Source organism: Mirounga angustirostris, unplaced genomic scaffold (assembly GCF_029215605.1).
Source record: "Mirounga angustirostris isolate CCGP_5_RB_7025 unplaced genomic scaffold, mMirAng1.0.hap1 SCAF_8, whole genome shotgun sequence".
Classification (NCBI taxonomy): Eukaryota; Metazoa; Chordata; class Mammalia; order Carnivora; family Phocidae; genus Mirounga; species Mirounga angustirostris.
Genome location: NW_026991716.1, coordinates 109,361,745 through 109,374,752, shown reverse-complemented (window position 1 = coordinate 109,374,752; position 13,008 = coordinate 109,361,745). Strand labels below are relative to the sequence as shown.

The following is a 13,008-nucleotide window of genomic DNA, read 5'->3' as shown; positions in this document are numbered from 1 at the left end:
AAGTTGTCAGAAATGGAGGAGAAGTAAGACTATTTTTCCACATAATTTCTTTCTTTTAACCTGTTTTAACATTATGCATATGCATATATTAACTTCATAATTTTGTTAAAAGAAGTGTAATATAAAAGAAAGAACAATCAGTCACAGAAAGATTTTGAGTAACTTTTCCAGGAGGATGATATGAATGGTATATTTACTGATCTCTCATGAAATTGATCATATTTTTCTGTTGCCTTCTTATGAAATTCTTGAGTCATTTGTTTTCCTCTCACAATGTTACTTACCGTTCCATTTCCATCCATTTTGCAAGGGACAAATCTGTTTCTTTGGACATGTACTGGAATAATTTTTGACATATTTAAGAAGTATATTTTTTCCTAGATTTCCCACAGCTTCTCCCACCCACTGAATCAAAAATAATTATCATTATTCATGACTAGAAGAGGGCCTAGGCTAGAATAAAGGTGTGATTATTCAGCTTTGAGTATTCTCCGTGAAATTATCCTATTTTGCTAGAACTCATCTAGCAGTGAATTTCTTTTATTTTATGAATTTCAATCTACACACTCAGATGAAGAAAATGAGGAGAATTTGCTTCTATTATGCAATTGCAAATTAAAATTTGCTTCTATTATGCAATTGCAAATTAAAACCGGAGTCTATAGTGAGACACCAGTGTTCAAATGAAGGCTTTGTTGACTTTCAATAAATTCCAAAATTTTCCCTGTAGCTTTCAGAGTGAACCTTGAAGCCTGGTCGCTGTGTTTTACTATAAACCAGAATAGAGCAAGGAACATGATTTGACATAAAGTAAGTTCCACCAAATAGAAAAGAAGAAGCTTTGATAAGAAGCAAGGAATTATTAGACTTTTCTATTTGTTCTTTTCTTTTGCATTCCTTACCCCTGCTTTAGGGTCAGGTCTCACCAAATCCTGGAATGTGGCACAGTAGAAATAGGTGGAAGGTTTTAAAAGGAATTCCTCAGCAAAAAGTTTAAGTGTCTCCCTTTTGAAGGAATAGACCAAAAAGCTGAAAAACAGAAAAATTCTGAGTATTTCCTAAAAGAAAAATCAGCATTTCCTAAAAGAAGAGTGGTGTCAATCAAATGGTATAGTAAAGATACCTGAGGGAAGTATCTAGACAGATATCTTTGAGCTAGATCCAGATTTCCATTGCCTTTGTTTGGCATTTAGGGAACCCTTGACTGGAGGGAGAAACAGCATGGCTAAGAAAACTGACCAGAAAAGGATTGAGTTCTAGATCAGGAGGTTGCATAATGCAGGGATCTCTTGAACTGAGGCTAAACCAGGGTCAGAGACTTCCGCTCCAGGTGTCTGCACAATACCCTAATCTGAAACTAATGATGTACTATATGTTGGCTAATTGAATTTAAATTAAAAAAAAAAAAGCAGTTGAAAACAGCAGCTACTCTGCAAAGCCAATGCAATATACCAAACAATCAGTTAAAAAACAAAACAACGGAATGAAGACCTTACTTTCCAGTGGAGCAAGTGAGAGTCGATGCAGATCAGAAGCTACTCTCTGACCTGTCCGGTCATGAGGACATGGATGCTTTTTCCTGGGCCTACATACCATTGGAGGGAAAAGGAGGAAAAAAAGAATCCTTGAAAAGGGAGAAATAGTACCTGAAAGAGAAATGCTTTTCTCTTTAACCTAAAGGAACTACGTACATCAGACAAAACTGAAATTAACTAGTTTCAACAGTCTCTACCTTTTAACTATATGTGCCAAGTTGTTTTCATATCAAGATAATGAAAACTACAGAAATTTTTAGAGTGTAAATTTACACATTCATTTGTAGTGTGTAAATTTCTTGCCTTTAGTAATCTATATTTTAAAATTCTGCTTGAGCATGTTTATTGCTGTTTTTTTAAATAATCCTTGAAATTATCCTATTTTGCTAGAACTCATCTAGCAGTGAATTTCTTTTATTTTATGAATTTCAATCTACACACTCAGATGAAGAAAATGAGGAAAATTTGCTTCTATTATGCAATTGGAAATGTATTATGTTCTTCAATATTGTTTCTCACCCCTCAGTAATGTCCGATATGTATATACTCTTCCATTAGGCTCTGCCATCCTCATCTACTATATGGTCCTTTATACGTTTCTATTTGTTCTTTTTCCTTTACAGCCTCTGAGACCTACTTTAACTTATTCCTTATATGCCATTATTTGATATCAATAATGATGATTCCTCCCAACGTTTCTATGCTGGATATTATCTTTGGCAAATATTATCCATTCTACCCTGCTTCTGTCACCCTGTATCACAAGGCCTAGAAGACTGGCAACTGAATTTCCCGGAATCTCTTACTAAAAGGAATCTGGATATAGTTCAGGTTCTGTTGATGAGGGCCATCAACGTGAGATTTGGGAGGTAGAAGTCATTGGGTACTGGTGACATACACCAGCTTTGACAAATAAGGATTTTTGCAATGTCCTTCACTTTTTCTTTCCATTCATCTGTCCTGGGGCCAGTGAGCAGCTGTGAAGTCATCAGTGCTTTCCTGAAGGTTGAAATTACTTCTCAAAATTAGGACTCCTTGCCAGAGGCTTATATTGTATAATTATTAATTATGTGACTGCTATAAAGTCATCCCACATATATTACCTTATTAGAGTCCATTGTCCTCCTCTCTGTAAGCCCAGCTGCAGGAAGCAGAGAAGCCCTTTATTCTTACATCTTCTTGTCAAGATAAATGTGGGAAGGTGACATCATTTTCCTGCCATCGCAGCATTCTATCATTGCACACCTGAAATTCACCCTGGATCACTTTGTTGGACATCCTCTTTGTAAGGCTTTTCTTCTAATTGCTTACTTTAACTAATCTCCTCTTGTCCTGCTTGTCTGTGCCTGGGGACTTTTGGGTGGCAAGTCAGTGGGAGGAGAATCTAGGCCAGGACATGCTTAAGGACATTTATTAAAGCTATGCAAGGATTGATGTTTGTGTGTAGTCATGGTATAGATTCCCAGGGCTTTACAACTGGGTCCCTTTCCCTTTTTAACAGGGAGCAGATAAAATCAGCATTGTGACCTTAGATTTGGCAATGATTTGATTAAAAACAAGGATGACTGATGCACTTCATTGATATTAAAACTTTTGTGCTTTAAGAGATATTATGAAGAAAATGGAAAACCCACAGGCTAGAAGCAACTATTTGCGTATCATATGTCTAATAAGGGATCTACACCCAGAATATATAGAGAACTATTACAACTCAAGAATAAAAGACAAACAACCCAATTTTTAAAAAGCAAAGAATTTGAATAGATTTTCTTCAAGGAAGGTATACAAATCTCCAATATGCAATTAAAAGTTGCTAAATTTCATCAGTCATACAAATCAAATATGCAATGCAAAGCAAAAGCCCAGTGAGGTACCACTTCATACCCACCAGAATGGCTATGGGGAAAAAAAAAAAAGATATTAGCAAGGGTTGATAATGATGTAGAGAAACTGGAAATCCTAATACAATTGGAAATGTAAAATGATGCAGCCACCTTGAAAAACATTTGGTGGTTATTCAAAATATTACACAAGAGCTACCATAAGACCCATCCATTCCACTCTTAGGGAGCTACCCAAGAGAAATTAAAACATATATCCACACAAAAACCTGTACACAAATGTTCATATCTACATTATTCATAATAGACAAAAAAATGAAATCTCCATCAACTAATGCATAAAGTATGTTATATCCAGACAATAGAATATTATTAGTCAATAAAAAGAAATTAAGTACTGATATACTACAACAGGGATGAAAACTGCCAGTTACAAATGACCACATATTATATGGCTCCATGTATATGGAATGTCCAGGATAGACAAGTATATAAAGAAAAAAAGTAGATTAGTGGTTATGTAGGACTTAGAGTAGAAGGTAGAAATAAGGAGAAATAGGTACAAGCTATCTGTTTGGGGTTGATAAAAATGTTCTAAAATTAGATACTGGTAATGGTTGCAAAACCCTGTAGATATATCAAAACTATTGATAGACTGTACACTTTAAAGAGGTGAACATTATTGTATGTAAATTAAATATCAGTAAAAATTTAAAAAAAACTTTTTAAACATTGCATGAAAGAGCCACAGATGTTCTCTTCCGAGCAAAGACCTGGTACTACTTCCAGACCCACTCAAATATTATGCACCACTGCTTTGGCGGAGGCCTGATGCATTTTGCCAGGCAATTAGCAAAATTACCAGATAATAGATCCAAAATCATTATTCATCAGGTAGTTGGTGAAAAACAACATTTTGTAAATGAGAAGTGAGTTAGCTGGGTCAATGTAAGATGGGCAAAACTGAATTGTAACAATCAGTGTATGAAGGTTTAAAAACATGTAGATAGATATATTGGTGAGGAAGGAAGGAATAATCATGGGCATCTTGTAAAAGAAGAGTACCTGCCAGCCCTTCTTATCAGCAATACAGGACTTGAACCTCTAGTATTTCAAGGGCATTGGGTGGCAGCTCGACTTTCCTCTCTCTGGTCTAGTCAGATTGCTCTGTTCCTGGGGTCTAGGTTTGAGTTAGCTAATGGCCTACCTGTGTTGCAGCAATTAGCAATGATAACTTCCAAAAATGAAAAAGATCAATCAGTATGTTTATTTTACTCTTTTTTCTTTTTTTAAAAAATTTTATTATGTTATGTTAGTCACCATAAAATACATCATTAGTTTTTGATGTGGTGATCCACGATCCATTGTTTTCATATAACACCCAGTACTCCATGCAGTACGTGCCCTCCTTAATACCCATCACCGGGCTAACCTACCCCCCCACACCCTCCCCTCTAAAACTGTGTTTGTTTCTCAGAGTCCATAGTCTCTCATGGTTCATCTCTCCCTCCAATTTCCCCCCCTTCATTTTTCCCTTCCTTCTCCTAATGTCCTCCATGCTATTCCTTATGTTCCACAAATAAGTGAAACCATATGATAATTGACTTTCTCTGCTTGACTTATTTCACTTAGCATAATCTCCTCCAGTCCCATCCATGTTGACGTAAGAACTTTGAATGACACACTGGACCAGATGGACCTCATAGATATATACAGAACATTCCACCCTAAAACAACAGAATACTCATTCTTCTCAAGTGCACATGGAACTTTCTCCAGAATAGACCACATACTGGGTCACAAATCAGGTCTCAACCAATACCAAAAGATTGAGATTATTCCCTGCATATTCTCAGAACACAATGCTTTAAAACTGGAACTCAATCATAAGAAAAAATTTGGCAGAAATTCAAACACTTGGAAGCTAAAGACCACTCTGCTCAAGAATGTTTGGGTCATCCAGGAAATCAAAGAAGAATTTAAACAATTCATGGAAACCAATGAGAACAAAAACACATCGGTCCAAAACCTATGGGATACTGCAAAGGCGGTCCTAAGGGGGAAATACATAGCCATCCAAGCCTCACTCAAAAAAAAAATAGAAAAATCCTGAATTCACCAACTAACTCTACACCTTAAAGAACTAGAGAAAAATCAACAAATGATGCCTAAGCCATGCATTAGAAGAGAAATAATTAAGATTAGAGCAGAGATCAATGAATTAGAAACCAGAAACACAGTAGATCCGATCAATGAAACTAGAAGCTGGTTCTTTGAAAGAATTAATAAGATTGATAAACCACTGGCCAGACTTATCCAAAAGAAAAGAGAAAGGACCTAAATTAATAAAATTATGAAGGAAAGGGGAGAGATCATGACTAACACCAAGGAAATAGAAACAATTATTAGAAATTATTATCAACAACTATATGCCAATAAACTGAGCAATCTGGATGAAATGGATGCCTTCCTAGAAACCTATAAGCTGCCAAGACTGAAACAGGAAGAAATTGACAGCCTGAATAAGCCAATAACCAGTAACGAGATGAAGCAATGATCAAAAATCTCCCAAAAAACAAGAGTCCAGGGCCTGATGGATTCCCTGGGGAATTCTACCAAACATAATACCTATTCTACTGAAGCTGTTTTAAAAAATAGAAACAGGGGTGCCTGGGTGGCTCAGTTGGTTAAGCAACTGCCTTCGGCTCAGGTCATGATCCTGGAGTCCCAGGATCGAGTCCCGCATCGGGCTCCCTGCTCGGCAGGGAGTCTGCTTCTCCCTCTCCCACTCCCCGTTTGTGTTCCCTCTCTCGCTGTGTCTTTCTCTGTCAAATAAATAAATAAAATCTTTAAAAAAAATAAAAAAAATAAAAAAATAAAATAAAAAATAGAAACAGAAGGAAAGCTTCCAGACTCATTCTATGAGGCCAGCATTACCTTAATCCCCAAACCAAGCAAAGACTCCATCAAAAAGGAGAATTTCAGACTGATATCCCTGATGAATATGGATTCCAAAATCCTCAACAAAATCCTAGCTAATAGGATCCAACAATACATTAAAAGGATCATCCACCATGACCAAGTGGAATTTATCCCTGGGATGCAAGGGTGGTTCAACATTCACAAATCAATCAATGTGATAGAACACATTAATAAGAGGAGAGAGAAGAACCATATGGTCCTCTCAATTGATGCAGAAAAAGCATTTGACAAAATACAGCATCCTTTCCTGATTAAAACTCTTCAGAGTATAAGGATACAGGGAACATTCCTCAACTTCATAAAATCCATCTATGTAAAACCCACAGTGAATATCATTCTCAATGGGGAAAAGCTGAGAGTCTTTCCCTTAAGATCAGGAACACGTCAAGGGTGCCCACTCTCACCACTGTTGTTCAACATAGTACTAGAAGTCCTAGCAACAGCAATCAGGCAAAAAAAGAAATAAAAGGTATTCAAATTGGCAAAGAAGAAGTCAAATTCGCTCTTTTCACAGATGACATGATACTTTATGTGGAAAACCCAAAAGACTCCACCCCCAAATTACTAGAACTCATATAGCAATTCAGTAATGTGGCAGGATACAAAATCAATGCACAGAAATCAGTTGCTTTCTTATACACTAACAATGCAACTGTAGAAAGAGAAATTAGAGAAACGATTCCATTTACAATAGCACCAAAAACCATAAGATACCTCAGAATAAAACTAACCAAAGAGGTAAAAGATCTATACTCTAGGAACTACAGAACACTCATGAAAGAAATTGAAGAAGACACAAATCAATATGTTTAGAATGGAGTACTTTTGAAATTTAACGTATGTTAGATTTTTCATATATATTTTGTCAGGGTAGTGAATTCAAGAGAAACAGGAGTGGGTAGATGATCACTTTTGCAACCCTTGAGTCAACTAATTCTATTTTAAATATTTTTTACAGTGCACTTGTCTTTCTTCTTCATGTTCTCTCGTGGAATTGTGATTTCTCATGTTCTTTCGAACAAAAAAAGAAAGGTTAGTGGCTATTTCTTTGCCAAACTTGTCTGTCCTGTCTTTTCCTAAATATTCCTTTTTCTGATCAAGGATTTTCCCCTCCTCTGATGGATGATTGACTCTTGTACCTGCCTTTGGACTTTGGCCACTCTCACCTTAGGATAACCCTTGAGCTTAAGGCTCACTCCTGCCTCCTCTCCTCAGCAATCTGTTTATCTTCAGGCTTTGGGGATTTAAACAAGTGGTAAGATTTCACAGAACCATATCTTCCAAAGTACCTGATTTGAACCTAACCATTGAAAAGTACTTAATTTCTCTTCGGAATGTCTTCTATTGCACGCTACTAGAGTTGAGTAATGCAAATTCTTTAAAATAATGTTTAAAAATATTTTGCGTTTAACCAGAATAAGGTATTGTATTCAAGATAGAAGAATATAATCAGTGATTTCAGAATGCAGGGGAACTTTTATATAACTAAGAAATGAAGACTTCTGGATCAGACTATCTTGGCTTTTCCACAAATCTCTGTTGCTGTTTTAGGCTGCTGTCAAATATGTATTAAAATTTTTGTGATCGTAATGCATAAACCAGAGAAACTGTTCTTAATTTGGAGGACATCTGGGGTCATAGGAAATCTTGGCCTTGCGGGGCTAGGCCCAGACATGCTTCTGTTAGGCCACGGGCTCCTACTACAGGACCCCACGTGGCAAGGTGCCTACTACTTCTTCAGGGTCTTACTGTCTCCCTCAGGCTGCAGCAGAATTGCCAAGCAGTAGCTCCAAAATAGAACACAGTTAAACATAATTGTCTCATCTTGAGTTTGTGAAGCCCCTGTAAAAGCCACACAGATGGAAGAAATACAGGGTGCAATTATCCATAGCGATTGCCAAGAATGGTCTTATAGCTTGATCTTATATTATTTAACTTCATATGAATTAAATATGTTCACTGAAGAATGTATGCATGTATTAATGAAAATGAAAATGATTTAACAGGAATTTGGTAACTTTTCTTTGTTGAGAGCTTAAAAGATAGGAGACTGTCTTAAGAGATAAAATCCAAAAATTACCTTTGATTACTTACATGTTAGATGTCCGCATAAGAATTTTTTGTATTATTTTATTTTTTTATTTTAAAAATTTTATTATCGGGTTGTAGTTGACATATAATGTTATATTAGTTTCAGGTGCACAACATAGTGATCCAACAATTCTATACATTATGCAATGCTCACCACAGTAAGTGTAGTTGCCATCTGTCACCATACACTGTTATTACAATATTATTGACTATATTCCCTAAGCTGTACTTTTCATCTCTGTGACTTATTTATTTTATAACTGGAATTTTATACCACTTAATCCCCTTCACCTATTTTGCCCATCCTCCTGACCCCGCTCCCTTCTGGCAACCACCAAATGTTCTCTGTATTTATTATTCTATTTCTGGTTTTGTTTGTTAGTTCATTTGTTTTGTTTTTTTAGATTTCACATATAAGTGAAATCATCTGGTACTTGTCTTTCACTGTCTGACTTATTTCACTTAGCATAACACCCCTGGGTCCATCCATGTTGTCGCAAATGACAGGATTTCATTCTTTTTTATGGCTGAGTATTGTTTCATTGTATGTATGTGTATGTATCTATATCTATCTATCTATCTATCTATCTATCTATCATCTATCTATCTATCTATCTAATCTATCTATATTCATTCATCTATCAATGGACACTTAGGTTGCCTCCATACTTTGGCTACTATAAATAATGCTGCAATGAATATAGGGGTGCATATATCTTTTTGAATTAGTGTTTTCATTTTCTTTGGGTAAACACCCAGAATTGTAATAGAAGCCCTACTTTGATAAAGTTTTAAATCAGTATGGACTCCAATTTCTATCTCGAGCCACATCCCTGGTAAGGCCAAGTTAGCTCAATGAAATCCCCAGTTAGTTTTTCTATTTGCAGAACTATAACTTAATTTTAACTATTATTTCTCAACAATTTTCTATAATAGTAATTCTCTGAAAATACCTGGCAGGCTGATATTCAGAAGAGAACTGTCCTCTATAACTCAGCTTATGATGATTGGGAACAGGGGCCAGTTCAGGAAGCAGAAGATTAGAGAACAACAAGGCAGCAGGCCATGAGATGGTAAGGGATCCGTGCATGATCAGGAAAGGGAGGTTTCCTTTAGTCACTCTGGGCTAAAGGCGTCCCTTGGTCTCTGAGGTGGTCTTAAATCACATGGTGGTTGTGGTGGTTGTGGTGTTTGTTGTAATAACAGTATTAGCTTTGCTGGTCATAATTTTTCTGCATATTGTTAGAATTTCAGTTATTTTAAGCTTTGCCTATGAATATATTTTGATGCTATTTCCTGTTTAAAGCTTTGTTAATTCCACTGACTTTGTGTCAAATCATTTCTACTTCTGCTAATGATCAAGCATGAAATTCTAATAAATTTAACAGGTCTTCATATTTAAGACTAGGTGCTTAGCTTGGAATGTTAATGTGAGGATTACAGGTGCATTTTTTCCATAACAGGACTCTGTTTTGATGTAATGAAAGGGGAAACAAACAAATGAACAAGGATTGGGAAGAAGTAATCCAGATCCAAAATAGTGATTCTTCACATTAAAAGAAATTAATAGAAGAGAAGGTTTGATGAAGCTCCAGTTTGGGGAAGAAATAATTTCTCTTACTATTTAATAAGATCCAAAGTTGTGCTTTCAGGATGATGTGGATCTTCTATGAAGAACTAATGAATTCTATTGGCAGAAGATGAACTTTTTTTTTTTTTAGAGAAAGAGAGCAAGTGGGCAGGGGGGAGAGGAAGAAAGAGAAAGAGAGGGAGAGAATCTTAAGCAGGCTCCACACCCAGTGCAGAGTCCCACACGGTGCTCAATCTCACCCTGAGATCATGACCTGAGCTGAAATCAAGAGTAGGACCTTCAACCAACTGAGCCATCCAGGCGCCCTGAACTTTTTATTAAGACAGAGAAGAACAGACATACAGACAAGTATACAAAGAAAAAAGAAAGTAAGAACATGTAGTAATTGATGATTATGGCTTTATTACTCAGCCATCAAAAAGAATGAAATCTTGCCATTTGCAATGACATGGATGGAACTAGAGGGTATTATGCTAAGTGAAATAAGTCAGCTAAAGAAAGACAAACACCATATGATTCCATTCATATGTGGAATTTAAAAAACAAAACAGATGAACATAGGGGAAGGGAAGGAAAAATAAAATAAGAGGAAAACAGAGAGGAAGGCAAAGCATAAGAGACTCTTAGCTATAGGCAGCAAACTGAGGGTTGCTGGAGTGGAGGTGATGGGGTAACTGGGTGATGGGCATTAAGGAGGGCACTTGATGTAATGAGCACTGGGTGTTGTAAGCAACTGATGAATCACTGAAACTAATAATACAATATATGTTAATGAAGTTGAATTTAAATTAAAAATTAAAAAAAAAAAACATGTAGTAAACTAAAGCAGAAGCCTATCCTGATGATTTTCATGGTCTCCTTCATTCTCAGAGTCCTAGTTTCCTTTTCCAAATATTTGGCAGAAGAAACTGGTGGGAGATAAAAATGCTATGACTCATTTCAGGAAGCTGTAAAGATTGGTAAGATATCAGAGTAGAAGGGAAGAATAAGGACTGTTGAAGAAAAGCTACAGTCCAGAAAGGAAGGGAAATGAAGAAGGTCGGGCAGTGAGGCCCATGCTCAAGAACAACCATAGTTGGACTGAGTTTGACTAGGGGAAACAGCATTACTCATCCTCAGCCTCTTATCTTAATATTTTAAATTTGTGTTCAGTCGCTAGTAACATGGAGTAAAGAACTGATTGAAATTTCTCAGGGATGTGTGTCTATCTTCTGTCAGGACGACCCCTTCAGACTTTTTTGATGTGAACAATGGAAAGGCAAAGAGAGTTACTGGTCAAAACTAGCCAAACTCAAGAACAGAGTAAGCCTAACTACCCTCCCCAGAAAGCCACAGACATTTATAGGGCTAACAATATGAGTCTAGGAATATTATGTTTTGAGCACCTATCCCAATTTAGGGAAACTATAGGTGATTAATAATTGATAACAATTATTGTTACCCATTAAAGGTGATGGCAGCTTCTAACTTGGAGAATGGGTGTAGATAAATGGGCTAGCAATTGTAGTTTGAATTTCCATGAACAAGTGCCCTTCTCCTCCCCACAACACACACCCTGAAACATGAAATCACAACTATGTGATTTAATATCTCATATTTGGACATGTTACAAGGTACTTTTATCTACATTCTTTCACTTTGAGATTAACTTAGGTCCTAATTAATTATCCTAAACCTACTATTAAAGACTTTTGTTCTAAAAAATTATATAACGTTTCTTAAAAAAAATTCATGATTTAGGGGCACCTGAGTGGCTCAGTCAGTTAAGCGACTGCTCAGGTCATGATCCCAGGGTCCTGGGATTGAGCCCCACGTTGGGCTCTCTGCTCAGCAGGGAGCCTGCTTCTCCCTCTGCCTGCCGCTCCCCCAGCTTGTGTTCTCTCTCTCTGTCAAATAAATAAATAAAATCTTTAAAAAATGTTTATGATTTAATATGCGTGACTTACAAAGTAGATATAAAAGATGTTTTTTTCATCAAATTTGTTGTACATGTGCAAGTAAAGAAAAAAAATGATAGATGTATATTTAGTAACACCTTTTCAAAATAATTTTGAACACTTATGGCTGAAAGGTTCAAAAAAACATTGATCACTATGGAATAAGTTACTTGAATGAAATAGAAAACTTCCGATTTTTGTACAAGGTGTGCATTCTGGACTGAGGATGGTTTTTTTCGGTCACATCTGAAATCAAACATATGTCCCAAACCCTGAGGATTGATTTTCTTGTGAAGACCATGATCTCTTCTACACGAGGAATTCATGTCGCTTTCAAGAACATTATTTTGGTCTTGGATCAAGCAAACTAATAACCTTGGCTGTCTTATGCTAAGAGAGTTGCCTTAAGCATTTTTCAAAGCTTCTCTGCATTGACTATAAATGGATGATATCTCTGCCTTACTTGATTTCCTAAAGTTGAGGAGATAGCTAATCACCTCTTAAGTGCTTTACGTACAACTCATTTAATCCTCACAACACCTCTCTGAGAACAATTACTGGCCCCATTTTACAGATGAAAAACTGAGGCATAGAGGTTAAATCTGGCCAAGTGTACCGAGCAGGTAACAGCCAGCATTGACCAGCCATTCTGGCTCTACCCACTTGCAACGCTAGGCTAGTAAAGGTGGAAATTTGGGTTCATTCTCACAGAGGGGAGGTTCTTAAGGGTTGGATTGGAGAGAGAGCATGGGAATGAAGAGCAAACAGAAAACACAAGGGTCAGTTCTGAGGAAAATGTGACAAAACCTGGAGAATGGCAACTGATATGAACCGAGAGCAGTGAGAAAGCCAGTGTTTTCTATTTAGGAACTGGAATCATAATGGGACCGCTGATTGAAATGGGGTGCAAAAGTCTTATGAGGAAGAAAAAGAGTGGCACCAGTTTGAGCCTCAAGTATATTTTGAATATATTCTATTTCTCTTTTCATTAGAGTAAAATAGAGTAAATTCAATTTAATAGATGAATAGAG

General features: G+C 36.5%; 1 long non-coding RNA gene across 4 annotated transcripts in view; it reads left to right on the top strand.

Moving 5' to 3' along the window:
• Positions 1-13,008, top strand: part of LOC123836583 (uncharacterized) — a 104,069-nt gene that overhangs the window by 81,394 nt on the left and 9,667 nt on the right. The window contains exons 5-8 of one of the 4 annotated variants that reach the window (XR_008505381.2): positions 2,677-2,820; positions 7,317-7,390; positions 9,386-9,522; positions 9,913-11,941. This is a non-coding gene — a long non-coding RNA (uncharacterized LOC123836583). Of the gene's footprint in view, positions 1-2,671; positions 2,821-7,316; positions 7,391-9,385; positions 9,523-9,912; positions 11,942-13,008 lie in introns of those variants that run through there. The other 3 variants (XR_008505382.2, XR_008505379.2, XR_008505380.2) reach the window with 3 other exon arrangements.